General features: G+C 39.6%; 1 long non-coding RNA gene across 2 annotated transcripts in view; it reads left to right on the forward strand.

Moving 5' to 3' along the window:
- LOC147379447 (uncharacterized) overlaps positions 1 to 15249 on the forward strand; it is a 64621-nt gene that overhangs the window by 25248 nt on the left and 24124 nt on the right. For both annotated transcript variants that reach the window (XR_015133151.1, XR_015133149.1), the window contains exon 2: positions 12389 to 12532. This is a non-coding gene — a long non-coding RNA (uncharacterized LOC147379447). The remainder of the gene's footprint in view (positions 1 to 12388; positions 12533 to 15249) is intronic.

Below are 15249 nucleotides of genomic sequence, written 5' to 3' on the forward strand. Positions count from 1 at the left end.
ATCAGAGTCTTTTCCAATGAGTCAACTCTCCGCATGAGGTGGCCAAAGTACTGGAGTTTCAGCTTTAGCATCATTCCTTCCAAAGAAATCCCAGGGCTGATCTCCTACAGAATGAACTGGTTGGATCTCCTTGCAGTCCAAGGGACTCTCAAGAGTCTTCTCCAACACCACAGTTCAAAAGCATCAATTCTTCGACACTCAGCCTTCTTCACAGTCCAACTTTCACATCCATACATGACCACAGGAAAAACCATAGCCTTGACTAGACGAAACTTTGTTGGCAAAGTAACGTCTCTGCTTTTGAATACGCTGTCTAGGTTGGTCATAACTTTCCTTCCAAGGGGTAAGCATCTTTTAATTTCATGGCTGCAGTCACCATCTGTAGTGATTTTGGAGCCCAAAAAAATAAAGTCTGACACTGTTTCCCCATCTATTCCCTATGAAGTGATGGGGCCGGATGCCATGATCTTCGTTTTCTGAATGTTGAGCTTTAAGCCAACTTTTTAACTCTCCACTTTCACCTTCATCAAGAGGCTTTTTATTTCCTCTTCACTTTCTGCCATAAGGGTGGTGTCATCTGCATATCTGAGGTTATTGATATTTCTCCCGGCAATCTTGATTCCAGCTTGTGTTTCTTTCAGTCCAGCGTTTCTCATGATGTACTCTGCATAGAAGTTAAATAAACAGGGTGACAATATACAGCCTTGACGAACTCCTTTTCCTATTTGGAACCAGTCTGTTGTTCCATGTCCTGTTCTAACTGTTGCTTCCTGACCTGCATACAAATTTCTCAAGAGGCAGGTCAGGCGGTCTGGTATTCCCATCTCTTTCAGAATTTTCCACAGTTTATTGTGATCCACACAGTCAAAGGCTTTGGCATAGTCAATAAGGCAGAATTAGATGCTTTTCTGGAACTCTCCTGCTTTTTCCATGATCCAGCGGATGTTGGCAATTTGATCTCTGGTTCCTCTACCTTTTCTAAAACCAGCTTGAACATCAGGAAGTTTACGGTTCACATATTGCTGAAGCCTGGCTTGGAGAATTTTGAGCATTAATTTACTAGCATGTGAGATGAGTGCAATTGTGCAGTAGTTTGAGCATTCTTTGGCATTGCCTTTCTTTGGGATTGGAATGAAAACTGACCTTTTCCAGTCCTGTGGCCACTGCTGAGTTTTCCAAATTTGCTGGCATATTGAGTGTAGCACTTTCACAGCATCATCTTTCATTTGGAATAGCTCAACTGGAATTCCATCACCTCCACTAGCTTTGTTCGTAGTGATGCTTTCTAAGGCCCACTTGACTTCACATTCCAGGATGTCTGGCTCTAAGTCAGTGATCACACCATCGTGATTATCTGGGTCATGAAGATTTTTTTGTACAATTCTTCTGAGTTTTCTTGCCATCTCTTCTTAATATCTTCTGCTTCTGTTAGGTCCATACCATTTCTGTCCTTTATCGAGCCCATCTTTGCATGAAATGTTCCTTTGGTATCTCTGATTTTCTTAAAGAGATCCCTAGTCTTTCCCATTCTGTTGTTTTCCTCTATTTCTTTGCATTGATGGCTGAAGAAGCCTTTCTTATCTCTTCTTTCTCCTCTTTGGAACTCTGCATTCAGATGTTTATATCTTTCCTTTTCTCCTTTGCTTTTGGCTTCTCTTCTTTTCACAGCTATTTGTAAGGCCTCCCCAGACAGCCATTTTGCTTTTTTGCATTTCCTTTCCATGGGGATGGTCTTGATCCCTGTCTCCTGTATAGTGTCACGAACCTCATTCCATAGTTTATCAGGCACTCTGTCTATCAGATCTAGGCCCTTAAATCTATTTCTCACTTCCATCGTATAATCATGAGGGATTTGATTTAGGTCATACCTGAATGGTCTAATGGTTTTCCCTACTTTCTTCAGTTTAAGTCTGAATTTGGCAATAAGGAGTTCATGGTCTGAACCACAGTCAGCTCCTGGTCTTGTTTTTGCTGACTGTGTAGAGCTTCTCCATCTTTGGCTGCAAAGAATATAATCAATCTGATTTTGTTGTTGACCATCTGGTGATGTCCATGTGTAGAGTCTTCTCTTGTGTTGTTGGAAGAGGGTGTTTGTTACGACCAGTGCATTTTCTTGGCAAAACTCTATTAGTCTTTCCTCTGCTTCATTCCATATTCCAAGGCCAAATTTGCCTGTTACTCCAGGTATTTCTTGACTTCCTACTTTTGCATTCCAGTCCCCTATAATGAAAAGGACATCTTTTTTGGGTGTTAGTTCTAAAAGGTCTTGTATGTCTTCATAGAACCATTCAACTTCAGCTTCTTCAGCATTACTGGTTGGGACCTAGAATGTTGGTAGGAATGACTTAAGATGTTTTCTCATAGGTTAGTTATTTGATATCCTTAACCCTCAGTTTTCTTATCTATAAAATGGGATAATGTTTTCTGCCTTATAGAGTTACTGTGAGGAATACATTGAGACACAAAGTAATTAGTACAGGACCTGACACAGTAGAATTGATCCATAAAGATTTGTTACTATGTTGCTGATGATGGTGTTATTATCAGAGTAGTAGATGCAAACAGTTTAGAAGATTAGCAGCTCAATTTCCCCTTATCTTGGAGAATGCTTAACACTTACTGGACCTTAGGAAAATGAGGAAAAAGAGCGTTTCTTGTGCTTGGCATTAAGACATCACAATGGACAACCATACTTACTTATTAAATTTATAACGTGGTGCCACTCTAGATTTACTTGCTACAGAACATGACTGAATAATAAAATGCTTTTATTTAAAATACATACAGCAGAGTGGCAGTAACATTGGAAATTATCACAGTATCAACTCCAAGGTGCCATTTAAAATGCTTTCTTGATATGCCTTACTCTTGCCAGTTGGAGTTTTGTTGAATCCTGATGGATTGGTCAGTCTTTGAGCTGGTCCACGGAGGGGAAAATTCTGGACTCCTAGGATCTGTAGGTGGAAAACTCAATTATCTGCTGAAGTCCCAATTATGACTGGATATCAAGCATCTCTTAGATATACTGGAAGTACACATTGGAAATAAGAAAATTAAGTGCACTTTTCTATATTCATTTCCAATATTTTACTGAATGATTGGCAAGTTAAGAATTATTTTACTGAAAGGGTATAAGTAATACCACATGAAGCTATCTTTATAAAGTAATCCTGACCATTACATTATTATTAAAGGAGGAGTAAAAAATAACTAAGAACTCAAATTGTGAGCTCAGATAAGCTGAATTACATACTCTGATTCTCTATGTGGATTTTCACAGAATATTTCAAAAGGGTATCAGAATTTTCCTTGTAAAAGGTACCTTTCAGCTTATCCAGTTACATCTAATCTCTCTTAATATAAACTTATTTATTTTAATTGGAGGTTAATTACAATATTGTATTGTTGTTAAATCATTTCACATCAGCATTTCTCCATTATCCTTATTTCCTTCATTTCTTTGATTTATTTTCAAATTATTATTTTGCATTATGCAAAAAATATGGTTTTACAAAACCAAAGTCATGGACATGTATACTATGTTTTACAAGTCTCCACAGATTGACATGAGAATTGTGATTAATACCTGGTTTCCATCTCCGTTTGTCTTTCTTCCTCTTGTGTGTAAAGCCAGGATAAATTTTTCTGGCTTTTCTTTAAGTTAGAGGTGGCCTCATGATATAGGTCTAGTCAAAGAAATAGGAACAAAATTCTCCTAGAAAGATTTTAGTATAGACTCTTATTTCCTGATAAGACATAGATACCTGATAGTTGCTAGTACTCAGTTCAGTTCAGTCATTCAGTTATGTCTGATTCTTTGCGACCCCATGGATTGCAGCACGCCAGGCCTCCCTGTCCATAACCAACTCCTGGAGTTCACCCAAACTCATGTGCATTGAGTCGGTGATGCCATCCAACCATCTCATCCTTTGTCGTCACCTTCTCCTCCTGCTCCCAACCCCTCCCACCATCAGGATCTTTTCCAGTGTGTCAACTCTTCTCATGACGTGGCCAAAGTATTGGAGTTTCAGCCTCAGCATCAGTCCTTCAAATGAACATCCAGGACTGGTCTCCTTAAGGATGGACTGGTTGGATCTCTTGCAGTCCAAGGGACTCACAAGAGTCTTCTCGAGCACCACAGTTCAAAACTATCAATTCTTCAGTGCTCAGCTTTCTTCACAGTCCAACTCTCACATCCATACACGACTACAGGAAAAACCATAGCCTTGACTAGACGGACCATTGTTGGCAAAATAATATCTCTGCTTTTTAAGATGCTATCTAGGTTGGTCATGACTTTCCTTCCAAGGAGTAAGCGTCTTGTAATTTCATGGCTGCAATCAACATCTGCAGTGATTTTGGAGCCACAAAAAATAAAAGTCTGACACTGTTTCCACTGTTTCCCCATCTATTTCCCATGAAGTGATGGGACCAAATGCCATTATCTTAGTTTTCTGAATGTTGAGCTTTAAGCCAACTTTTTCACTCTCCACTTTCACTTTCATCAAGAGGCTTTTTAGTTCCTCTTCACTTCTGCCATAAGGGTGGTGTCATCTGCATATCTGAGGTTATTGATATTTCTCCTGGCAATCTTGATTCTAGCTTGTGCTTCATCCAGCCCAGCGTTTCTCATGATGTACTCTGCATATAAGTTAAATAAGTAGGGTGACAATATACAGCTTTGACATACTCCTATCTATTTGCAACCAGTCTGTTGTTCCATGTCCATTTCTAACTGTTGCTTCCTGACCTGCATATAGGTCTCTCAAGAGTCAGGTCAGGTGGTCTGGTATTCCCATCGCTTTCAGAATTTTCCAGTTTTTTGTGATCCACAGAGTCAAAGGCTTTGGTGTAGTCAATAAAGCAGAAATAGATGTTTTTATGGAACTCTCTTGCTTTTTCGATGATCCAGTGGATGTTGGCAATTTGATCTCTGGTTCCTCTACCTTTTCTAAAACCAGTTTGAACATCTAGAAGTTCACAGTTCACGTGTTGGTGAGGCCTAGCTTGGAGAATTTTGAGCATTACTTTACTAGTGTGTGAGATGATTGCAATTGTGTGGTAGTTTGAGCATTCTTTGGCATTTCCTTTCTTTGGGATTGGAATGAAAACTGACCTTTTCCAGTCCTGTGGCCACTGCTGAGTTTTCCAAATTTGCTGGCATATTGAGTGTAGCACTTTCACAGCATCATCTTTCAGGATTTGGAATAGCTCAACTGGAATTCCATCACCTCCACTAGCTTTGTTCATAGTGATGCTTTCTAAGGCCCACTTGGCTTCACCTTCCAGAATGTCTGGCTCTAGGTGAATGATCACACCATCTTGATTATCTGGGTCATGAAGATCTTTTTTGTACAGTTCTTCTGAGTATTCTTGCCACCTCTTCTTAATATCTTCTGCTTCTGTTAGGTCCATACCACTTCTGTCCTTTATCAAGCCCATCTTTGCATGAAATGTTCCCTTGGTATCTCTAATTTTCTTGAAGAGATCTCTAGTCTTTCCCATTCTGTTGTTTTCCTCTATTTCTTTGCACTGATGGCTGAGGAAGGCTGTCTTATCTCTTCTTTCTCTTCTTTGGAACTCTGCATTCAGATGCTTATATCTTTCCTTTTCTCCTTTGCTTTTTGCTTGTCTTCTTTTCACAGCTATTTGTAAGGCCTCTCCAGACAGCCATTTTGCTTTTTTTGCATTTCTTTTCCATGGGGATGGTCTTGATCCCTGTCTCCTGTATAGTGTCATGAAACTCTGTCCGTAGTTCATCAGGTATTCTGTCTATCAGATCTAGTCTCTTAAATCTATTTCTCACCCCACTGTATAATCATAAGGGATTTGATTTAGGTCATGCATGCATGGTCTATTGGTTTTCCCTATTTTCTTCCATTTAAGTCTGAATTTGGCAATAAGGAGTTCATGATCTGAGCCACAGTCAGCTCCCGGTCTTGTTTTTGCTGACTGTATAGAGCTTCTCCATCTTTGGCTGAAAAGAACATAATCAATCTGATTTTGGTGTTGACCATCTGGTGATGTCCATGTGTAGAGTCTTCTCTTATGTTGTTGGAAGACGGTGTTTGCTATAACCAGTGCATTCTCTTGCCAAAACTCTATTAGTGTTTCCTCTGCTTCATTCTGTATTCCAAGGCCAAATTTGCCTGTTACTCCAGATGTTTCTTGACTTCCTACTTTTGCATTCCAGTCCCCTATAATGAAAATGACATCTTTTTTGGGTGTTAGTTGTAAAAGGTCTTGTGGTCTTCATAGAACCTTCATAGAACTTCAGCTTCTTCAGTGTTACTGGTAGGGGCATAGGTTTGGATCACCGTGATATTTTGCCTTGGAAACAAACAGAGATCATTCTGTTGTTTTTGAGATTGCATCCAAGTACTGCATTTCGGATTCTTTTGTTGACCATAATGGCTACTCCATTTCTTCTAAGGGATTCCTGCTCACAGTAGTAGATATAATGGTCATCTGAGTTAAATCCACCCATTCCAGTCCATTTTAGTTCGCTGATTCCTAGAATGTCAACATTCAGTCTTGCCATCTCCTGTTTGACCACATCCAATTTGCCTTTATTCATGGACCTAACATTCCAGGTTCCTATGCAATATTGCTCTTAACAGCATCAGACCTTGCTTCTATCACCGGTCACATCCACGACTGGGTATTGTTTTTGCTTTGGCTCCATCCCTTTATTCTTTCTGGAATTATTTCTCCACTGATCTCCTGTAGCATATTGGCCACCTACCGACCTGGGGACTTCCTCTTTAGTATCCTATCATTTTGCCTTTTCATGCTGTTCATGGGGTTCTCAAGGCAAGAATACTGAAGTAGCTTGCCATTCCCTTCTCCAGTGGATCACATTCTGTCAGACCTCTCCACCATGACCCACCTGTCCTGGGTGGCCCCATACAGCTTGGCTTAGTTTCATTGAGTTAGACAAGGCTGTGGTCCATGTGATCAGATTGGCTAGTTTCTGTGATTGTGGTTTCAGTGTGTCTGCCCTCTGATGCCCTCTTGCAACACCTACCATCTTACTTGGGTTTCTCTTACCTTGGACATGGCATATCTCTTCACGGCTATTCCAACAAAGCACAGCCTCTGCTCCTTACCTTGGTTGAGGTTGCCCCTCCTGACCTTGAATGTGGAGTAGCTCCTATTGGCCCTCCTGCACCCATGCAGCCACTGCTCCTTGGATGAGGGGTTGCTCCTCTCGGCTGCCACCCCTGACCTTGGGAGTGGGGTAGCTCCTCTTGGCCACACTTCTGTGCGGTCCATCACAGCCAGGGCCATTCTGCCACTTCTCATTTCCATTTTTGAATAAGGATTTGATGCCCAATCAAAGCAGCCCTCTTAACATCATGAGGTAATAAGAAGTGTCATTATGAAAAAGGGTGTAGTCCAGGAGCCTAGGGATGCAGTGATATTATTATGTTACTGAATCAATCCAGAGATTGCCTATCTCCATCACATCTCTGATAGTTGGATGTCCTATTACTTATGACCTGTTGTTGTTGTTTAGTCACTAAGTCATGTCTGACTCTTTATGATCCCATGGACTGCCAGGCTGTCCATGGGATTTCCCAGGCAAGAATACTGGAGTGGGTTGCAATTTCCTACTCCTAGGGACCTTCCCAACTGAGGGTTGGAACCCCTGTCTCCTGCATTGGCAGGCAGATTCTTTATCACTGAGCCACCAGAGAAAACCATCTCTAATACAAATACCAAATTCATTAAATAATACATCTGGAGCTTACAACATTTTTGTGTCTTTTTTTTTTAATTGTGAGAGCACAAGGTAAGACAAAATATATTATGTGATTCTGAGAAGCAAGTTGCCCCACTGGGTAGAACCTTAAACTGCCTAAACTTCAGCTTTGGTGAGGAACTGGATAAAATAAATAAAAATGGAAAAGATTAGTTTGGTGGCTCAGACAGTAAAGAATCTGCCTGCAGTGCAGGAGACCTGAGTTTGATCCCTGAGTTGGGAAGATCCGCTGGGGAAGGGAATGACTACCCACTCCAATATTCTTGCCTGGAGAATTCTATGGACAGAGGAACCTGGCAGGCTATAGTCCATGGAGTAGCAAAGAGTTGGACACGATGGAGTGGCTAACACTTTCACTTTTTTTTTTTTACATAGGTCATAGGAGACCTTTATAAATAAGATAAATATATGAGGAAAAGAGAGGTGAGAGTATAACCTAATGATCTTCCTTTTCTAGAGCTTGATTCTCATCTGTGATAGTCATCATACTGGTTATATTTATCAGCACCTAGAATGTGGGTATCATAGTAATACTTGCTGCCTTTGACACAGTTCACAAGAAATGTACTCACAGTGATGCAGCCTGTGCTAAGGTGTCAGAGAAACAGTAAAGATGACTATTCTTGGCTCTAAAATTAACTTGCCTCATGGCCTCAGGCAAGACACTCAATCTCTCTGCTTAGTTTTCCCAATCTGTAAGGACAGAATGATAATTCTTGTATAAAATTTTCCTTCAGAGGGCTATTGAAAGGATTATTAAAAGCACATTTTGAATCCATTGAAGAAAAAAGAAATGCTTTATAAAAGTAGAAAATTTAAGTTATTTTCCCAGGAATGGAGAAGAGGAGATATATTTCATGTCTGCCTATGGCCTTATACGGCCCGTAATAATAGCTCAGAAAAGAGTCTGTGCGGATGGAGTCAGTTACAGGCCTAATCTCTGATCTCCATTTCCTCTGCACTGCAGAAAGGAGAGAGTAACATGCCCTGCTCCTAGTGCTGCATTTAAGTGACAAGTTAAGACAGAGTGACCTTCTTAGGCTTTTCCATCAATCTGTGTGGAATAGAATGTGATAAGAAGTTGATATCCATGAAAGGAAGAGATGACCCGGTTATTTATTATGAACTTGCTGCTGCTGCTAAGACGCTTCAGTCGTGTCTGACTCTGTGCGACCTCATAGGCGGCAGCCCACCAGGCTCCCTCATCCCAGGGATTCTCCAGGCAAGAACACTGGAGTGGGTTGCCGTTTCCTTCTCTAGTGCGTGAAGGTGAAGGTGAAAAGTGAAAGTGAAGAAGCTAAATTGTGTCTGACTCTTAGCGACCCCATGGACTGCGGCCTACCAGGCTTCTCTCTCCATGAGATTTGCCAGGCAAGAGTATTGGAGTGGGTTGCCATTGCCTTCTCCGATTACGAACTTCAGTTCAGTTCAGTTGCTCAGTCATGTCCGACTCTTTGCGACCCCCTGAATCGCAGCACGCTAGGCTTCCCTGTCCATCACCAACTCCTGGAGTTCACTCAAACTCACGTCCATCGAGTCAGTGATGCCATCCAGCCATCTCATCCTCTGTCATCCCCTTTTCCTCCTGCCCCAAATCCCTCCCAGCATCAGAGTCTTTTCCAATGAGTCAATTCTTCACATGAGGTGGCCAAAGTACTAGAGTTTCAGCATTAGCATCATTCCTTCCGAAGAACACCCAGGGCTAATGTCCTTTAGAATGAACTTATCCACCTTTAAATGAACAAATTTCTGTAATAGGTATTTTACCAGGAGTGTAATACCACATTGGGCTTCCCAGGTGGCGCTAGTTGTAAAGAATCTTCTTACCAATGCGGAGCTTAAGGTTCAGGCTCTTGTTAGTTATTTCTTGAAGTAGGATTCTATTGATGTCCTAATATCTCATCAGTCTCCATTATGATATTACTTTCACATTGCTACTAGATTTCTTTTGAAAGCGAAAATATTTTTTATTTCTGTTCAAACACTTCTAGTGTTTAACGTTGCCTACAATTTCAGAACCAAATTTTACTTAAGCAGTTAAAATCCTCTTCAGTATGACACAAAGAATGTGAATTTGAGCAAGCTCCAGGAGATAGCAGAGGACAGAGGAGCCTGGTGTGCTGCAGTCCATGGGGTCACAACGAGTCAAACATGATTTAGTGACTCAACAAAACAGCAATATGATTTACATCTACTAGTGCCTATACAAAAGTTTCATCTACCTGAATTGTCTTTTATTTTTGTGTCTATTTTACCTCCCAAACCCATCCCATTTTTTCTAATTTAAAAATAGGTTAAGCATATATCAAGGCTTGTGCCAAATGCCATCTCATAGAAGCTGTTTCTAGTTCTCTTAGTGTATAATAATTCTGTAGGATTTTTATTTTTCTTAAATGCTATCTCATTTAATAATTGAAATCTTCTATTTCAGTTATTTGGGCATTTTACTTCACCCTTCTGCACTGAACTCTCCTAGAAGGAAGAGACTATGATCTAATGATTTATTCCAGGACCTAACATATAATGCACTGGTCATCACGGGTGATCAATTAAGGGGGAGGGAAGCGTTAGGTTAAATTACACTCTAAAGCCACTAATGTGTATTGTATTAGGATAACAGAAATGAAATACTGAACTGGAAAATGAGGGGACAGTATTGTGTTTGAATTCTGATCACTTCACAACTTAGGGGAAGTGAAGGGTAGTGAAGGAAGGGTGAGACTTATGCCCACATGTCCATGTGAGCCAATAACGTGCTCACCCAAAGACTCACAGTTATGACTTGGAAGATGTTCACAGCTGAGTAGGCACTTAATGTAATTGATCAACATTAAAAGAGAAGGAGGGAGATAGTAATCCTAGAAAACATTGCTGTAAGTAGGTGGAATAGCTGAGATACTTATTCTATGACTATAAAACTCATAACATTTTAGCAAATGAAAATATTCAATAGATAAATTAAAAACATATTTGCAGTTAAATAATAATAACCTCTAACACCCACTGAATTTTTCTAATGTACCGTGCTGTGTTCTAATTCCCTGCTGTGAACTTCATACTTTATAGTTCTTACTCCTCCCAACAACCCTATAAAATAGGCATTGTTTTTCCTCATTTTACATAAGGGGAAACTGAGATTAGGAAACTTGCCCAAGGCCACCCAACTGCTTAAATAGTAGAGCCTTTATTCATACCAGGTCAGTCTCACAGCAAAGCTTACGTTCTTCCTCTTTTGTTTTATTTTCTCAAATGATCTAAGCTTTCATGCAAGTTTTCTACAATTTGACAATTAAAAAAATTTCCGGATTGGAAATCTGAGTGGTTTGCTCAGGCATCTGCCTAGTTAAGGCAGGAAAATGACTCCTTCCATCTCAGGACAAAGCTCTTATTCTCTCTGCACCATACACAGACAGACCAATGTATTTATCTGTTGTACATTTAAGCTCCATCATTTCTTTTTGGTCAGCGTAGATCTCACAGGTGTCCACCATAAACATTAATGATTTAGGGCAGTGAGGCTAGAGTTTATAGCTTAAATTTGGGCAGGAAGAAATAACTGAGATTTTTTTTTTTTTGGCCCAGTGTATACGATAGATGCATAAGCAGGAGGAGGGACACTTCACTGTCACCATCAGCGTGTTGGGTTTTAAAATGTCACCTCATCAGTCTGTTTTGGAGATGCCCGATGTGTTCCAGGACTTACCTGTAAAGTCTGAGATATAAACCTCACAGAGAAACAAAAGTGCATGTTTAAAAAGTGACTGGAAGATTAAAAATAGTTGCAAAAAAATCAATCCACATCAGCCAGGATGACATCATTCTGTAATCACTGAAAGCAATTTATTTTATAGAATCAGAACAAGCCCCTCAAATTGACTTCTTCTTCCCTTTGTAGAAGAGATAAATGGGGGCCAGGAGCTGCTATGCTAATATTCAGGCAGATAAGAAGTGTGTTTGCTTCATGACAGACTCCTTGAAATGGGGTTTGTGAAAATGAATGCACTGCATTCACAGGAACAGCGGCGCTGCTGGGTCCTGCCGGCAGTAAACCCAGCAATTCGATTTTGACTTGGGTGTTTATCATCTCTCCACTTCTGTGCAGTGCGATGCAAAGGGGGAGGGGAACAGGCTGCAGTTCAGCTTGCGGGCGGCGGGTGTCATCCCATTACCGCAGAACGGAGAGGGTGCCCGGCGTGTTTCTAGTCATGCGTTTAATGCATTAGTCTGTAATTTTTGTCTTGGAGGTAATGAGGCCTGACAGCTTTGGCTGGTGCACGATAACAGCCCCACACTGATATCTTTGAAATTCTTCAGTGCCAAAATAGTAAAGGAAGAAATGACTTTTGCGAAATGACAGTAAACATGCTTCATTTTATAAGACTGTGGTTAACAACCTGAAACAATGAAGTGTTTTTTGAGCGAGAGCTAAACTAATTTGAGCTATATTAAAAGTGCTGACGTGGGTGCTCAGCCACTGTTTTGGGTTGGTTGGTTTTGTTGGAGTGGTTGGTAAGGTGTGTAATCTCAGGAAAACACATAGGGATTAATGTTCAGAGATTGATAATAGCAATCATGAAAATGATAATGCTAATAATTATCTCATCCAATATTTTTCCTTCACAGTACCTCCTCTTGAAAAATAAAAAGACATCAAGCAGGACTGTTCTTAGAAAGGATGGGATTCCTATGTCACGTTGTCACTTCAGTACATGGATCAGCTGCCACGGAAGACAGGAGACACACATTGACGCTGAGCGCCTCCCTGGAGTGAGTACCACGGGGTTTCAGTGACAGAGGAGTGCAAAGGGGCTCTAATGCAACAAGAAACCTTTGGAAAAAGGTTATTTTAAAATCCATGCTGACAATGAACTTGTTCTTAAGCATAATTAATGGAAGAAACACACTGTAGGAATCATTTGTAGCTGAAATTAGCTGAAATCCAAAGCTCCTTGGGAGTTTCTGGCATTTGAAAGTGTAGACTGTTGCCAAGTTCAAGGAGCAGTTCATTAGCTAGGTAAACTTCTGGAGTACTTGTGTACCCTGTCAACCAAGGCATTAAAGAGAGGAGCCCATTTTTTTAGACACCAGCTTTCTCTTTTTGAAAGCTGTTCAATTCCAAAAGCAAAATTCTAAAAGAGAATACCAGAATAGAAATGAATAGAGGCAGGTCTGAGAGGAATGACATTACCAGTTAAAATAATGAAATTGCTCCCTCTGTTTAGAAGAAAAACCAGTCTGGCGAGGTTGGGAAATTTGGGGATGAAGAGCGAAGATGTATTGCTTTGAGTATCTTTGTTGATAGGTAAAACATGTGATCCACTTATAGTAATTATATGAATTAATTTTTGTTGATAATTATTGTTAAGGAAAAAGGGTTAGCTTTAGCATTTCAAATTGACTGGGACAGTGGTTAAAACAGGAGACCTAGGTTATGACTTCTTTTTAAAAGGTCATATCATATCCCTGAAAGTTTGTAGGTTAGGTTGTTTGTAGCACATAGTAGGCATCTTTTAAAGGAAAATAGGGAAATCAAATTGGTGAGGTAAGTAAAAGATCATGTAAGAAGTGGGCACAATTTTTTTCTAACAGAAAATTTATTTTAGAAAGATGGCTTTCTACTTACTCAAATGTTTCTTTACTGAGGACAATACATGACTATTTAGTAAATTGTCTCCTTCAGAGCTGTAAATGTTTAAGAGATTACACCTGATGTGTCAGACCAGGAAATATCCCAGAATGTTTCTAGGAGATATAAAAATGTTCCCAGCAAATAAGTTTATGCTCAGAAATGATTATTACATGTATTAGTTGGCCTAACATTTTGATAGTGTGCTCTGTCTAAACTCTTAGCTTTTGAGACTCTAGATCCAAACTTATATCACATACTCTAAGATTTTGGGCAAACTTTGACTTTATTCTCCTTATGTGCCCACCTCCCATAACATTTATTGTAGCCTTCAGAATTCACTTTGCGCAAATGGATAACTTGATTTAAAAGTTTAATTCATAATTAAGTTTATTTTGTGTGATTATATCTGAAGATGACTTGAAAGCAGGTGTTGAAACCTGCTTTCATGTTCTGAGACACTACTGTTACTCAAAATGCTGTGTACCTCTTCCAGTAGTCTATGGGCAGGATTCCAAGACTGCCAAAGAATATCTAAGTCAGGCTTGGAGAAGGCTGGAAACAGCTTTTCAAGTGAATTTAGGTAGTCTAAGGAAGACTATTGTCATGTCTCATCAACAAAAGACACAGAGAAAGATCTTCTTTGCATTGTATCCTTTTCCATATGCTAATACAAACATGTAAAGTTGGATTAAGAAGATTGAAATATAATTTCCTATGTCTTAGTTATTACTTTATTCAAGGGGCCTATTTTTTGAAGACAGTAGCAAATTGACATGCTAATAGTGAAATATTATTAATGTGCTGAGGGGATTGATAATTAGCTTGAAGAATCTCAAGATATGAGGTCTGAAGAAGAGAAGTCTTAATAATAGCTATGTTAATAATAGCTATCTTTTGATAAATGGTTATAGATGCATTTATTTTATTCTGGCATGAAAAGTAAGAGGTTTCTGCCTCAGATAATATTTTAATTACTCATGCAACACTTTAATCAGTTTATTTCTCATCCCCCTATATGGTAATATAATGAAGGAATATGTCACCTGCACATACAGTAGGGACAGAAACTCCTAAATTATGGATCTCTTGGCTTATTTAGAGGCTGGTGACATAGTTATTCCTCCTCATCTCTCAGAGGATGGAGAAAAAGGGAGGGAAGAATCGGGGACAGAGATGAATATAGAACTTTGCTCTGTAATATAAACAATGTAAATCATCTCTGGAGAAATGGTGAAGACCCCTGGATCTATTGCCTTTTGAAAAATAAATGAATGTCTCCAGAGGAGATGCCTCTGTCTTTAACTTTCAAGATCTGTTTGCCATTCATACAACTTTAAACTCAAGATGCCAGTAGTATTTGCTCAGTCAGCCCTGGCTATGCCAAAACATGAACATAGTCATGTGATATTGCTCCCTGCCATGTATAAGAGTCTGAAGAATATTAATAGAAGAAAAGTAGGTTTATTTTATATGACTTCAAATAATTTAATGGGAAAATGGACAGAAGTCATAGGAAAATATGTTTCCATTCAATTTGGAAACTAATATCTGTTTAATAGTATAACTGATTCCCTTGAAAGTTTGTAAATTTCATATATCTGGAAATATGCATGCATACTATATATGTCAGCAAAACAGTGATCACAGTGGATAAATGGTCTAGGTAATCCAAGTTTCCACCTGAAAATGGAAAAAGATGGGCACAATAAAGAACAGAAATAAAGAAGCAGAAGATATTAAGAAGAGGTGGCAAGAATACACAGAAGAACTATACAAAAAGATCTTCATGACCCAGATAACCACGATGACGTGATCACCCAACCAGAACCAGACATCCTGGAATGCGAAGTCAAGT

This window comes from Bos grunniens, chromosome 1 (assembly GCF_055505025.1).
Source record: "Bos grunniens cultivar Pamir isolate PY7600 chromosome 1, Bosgru_T2T1.0, whole genome shotgun sequence".
NCBI classification, from domain to species: domain Eukaryota; kingdom Metazoa; phylum Chordata; class Mammalia; order Artiodactyla; family Bovidae; genus Bos; species Bos grunniens.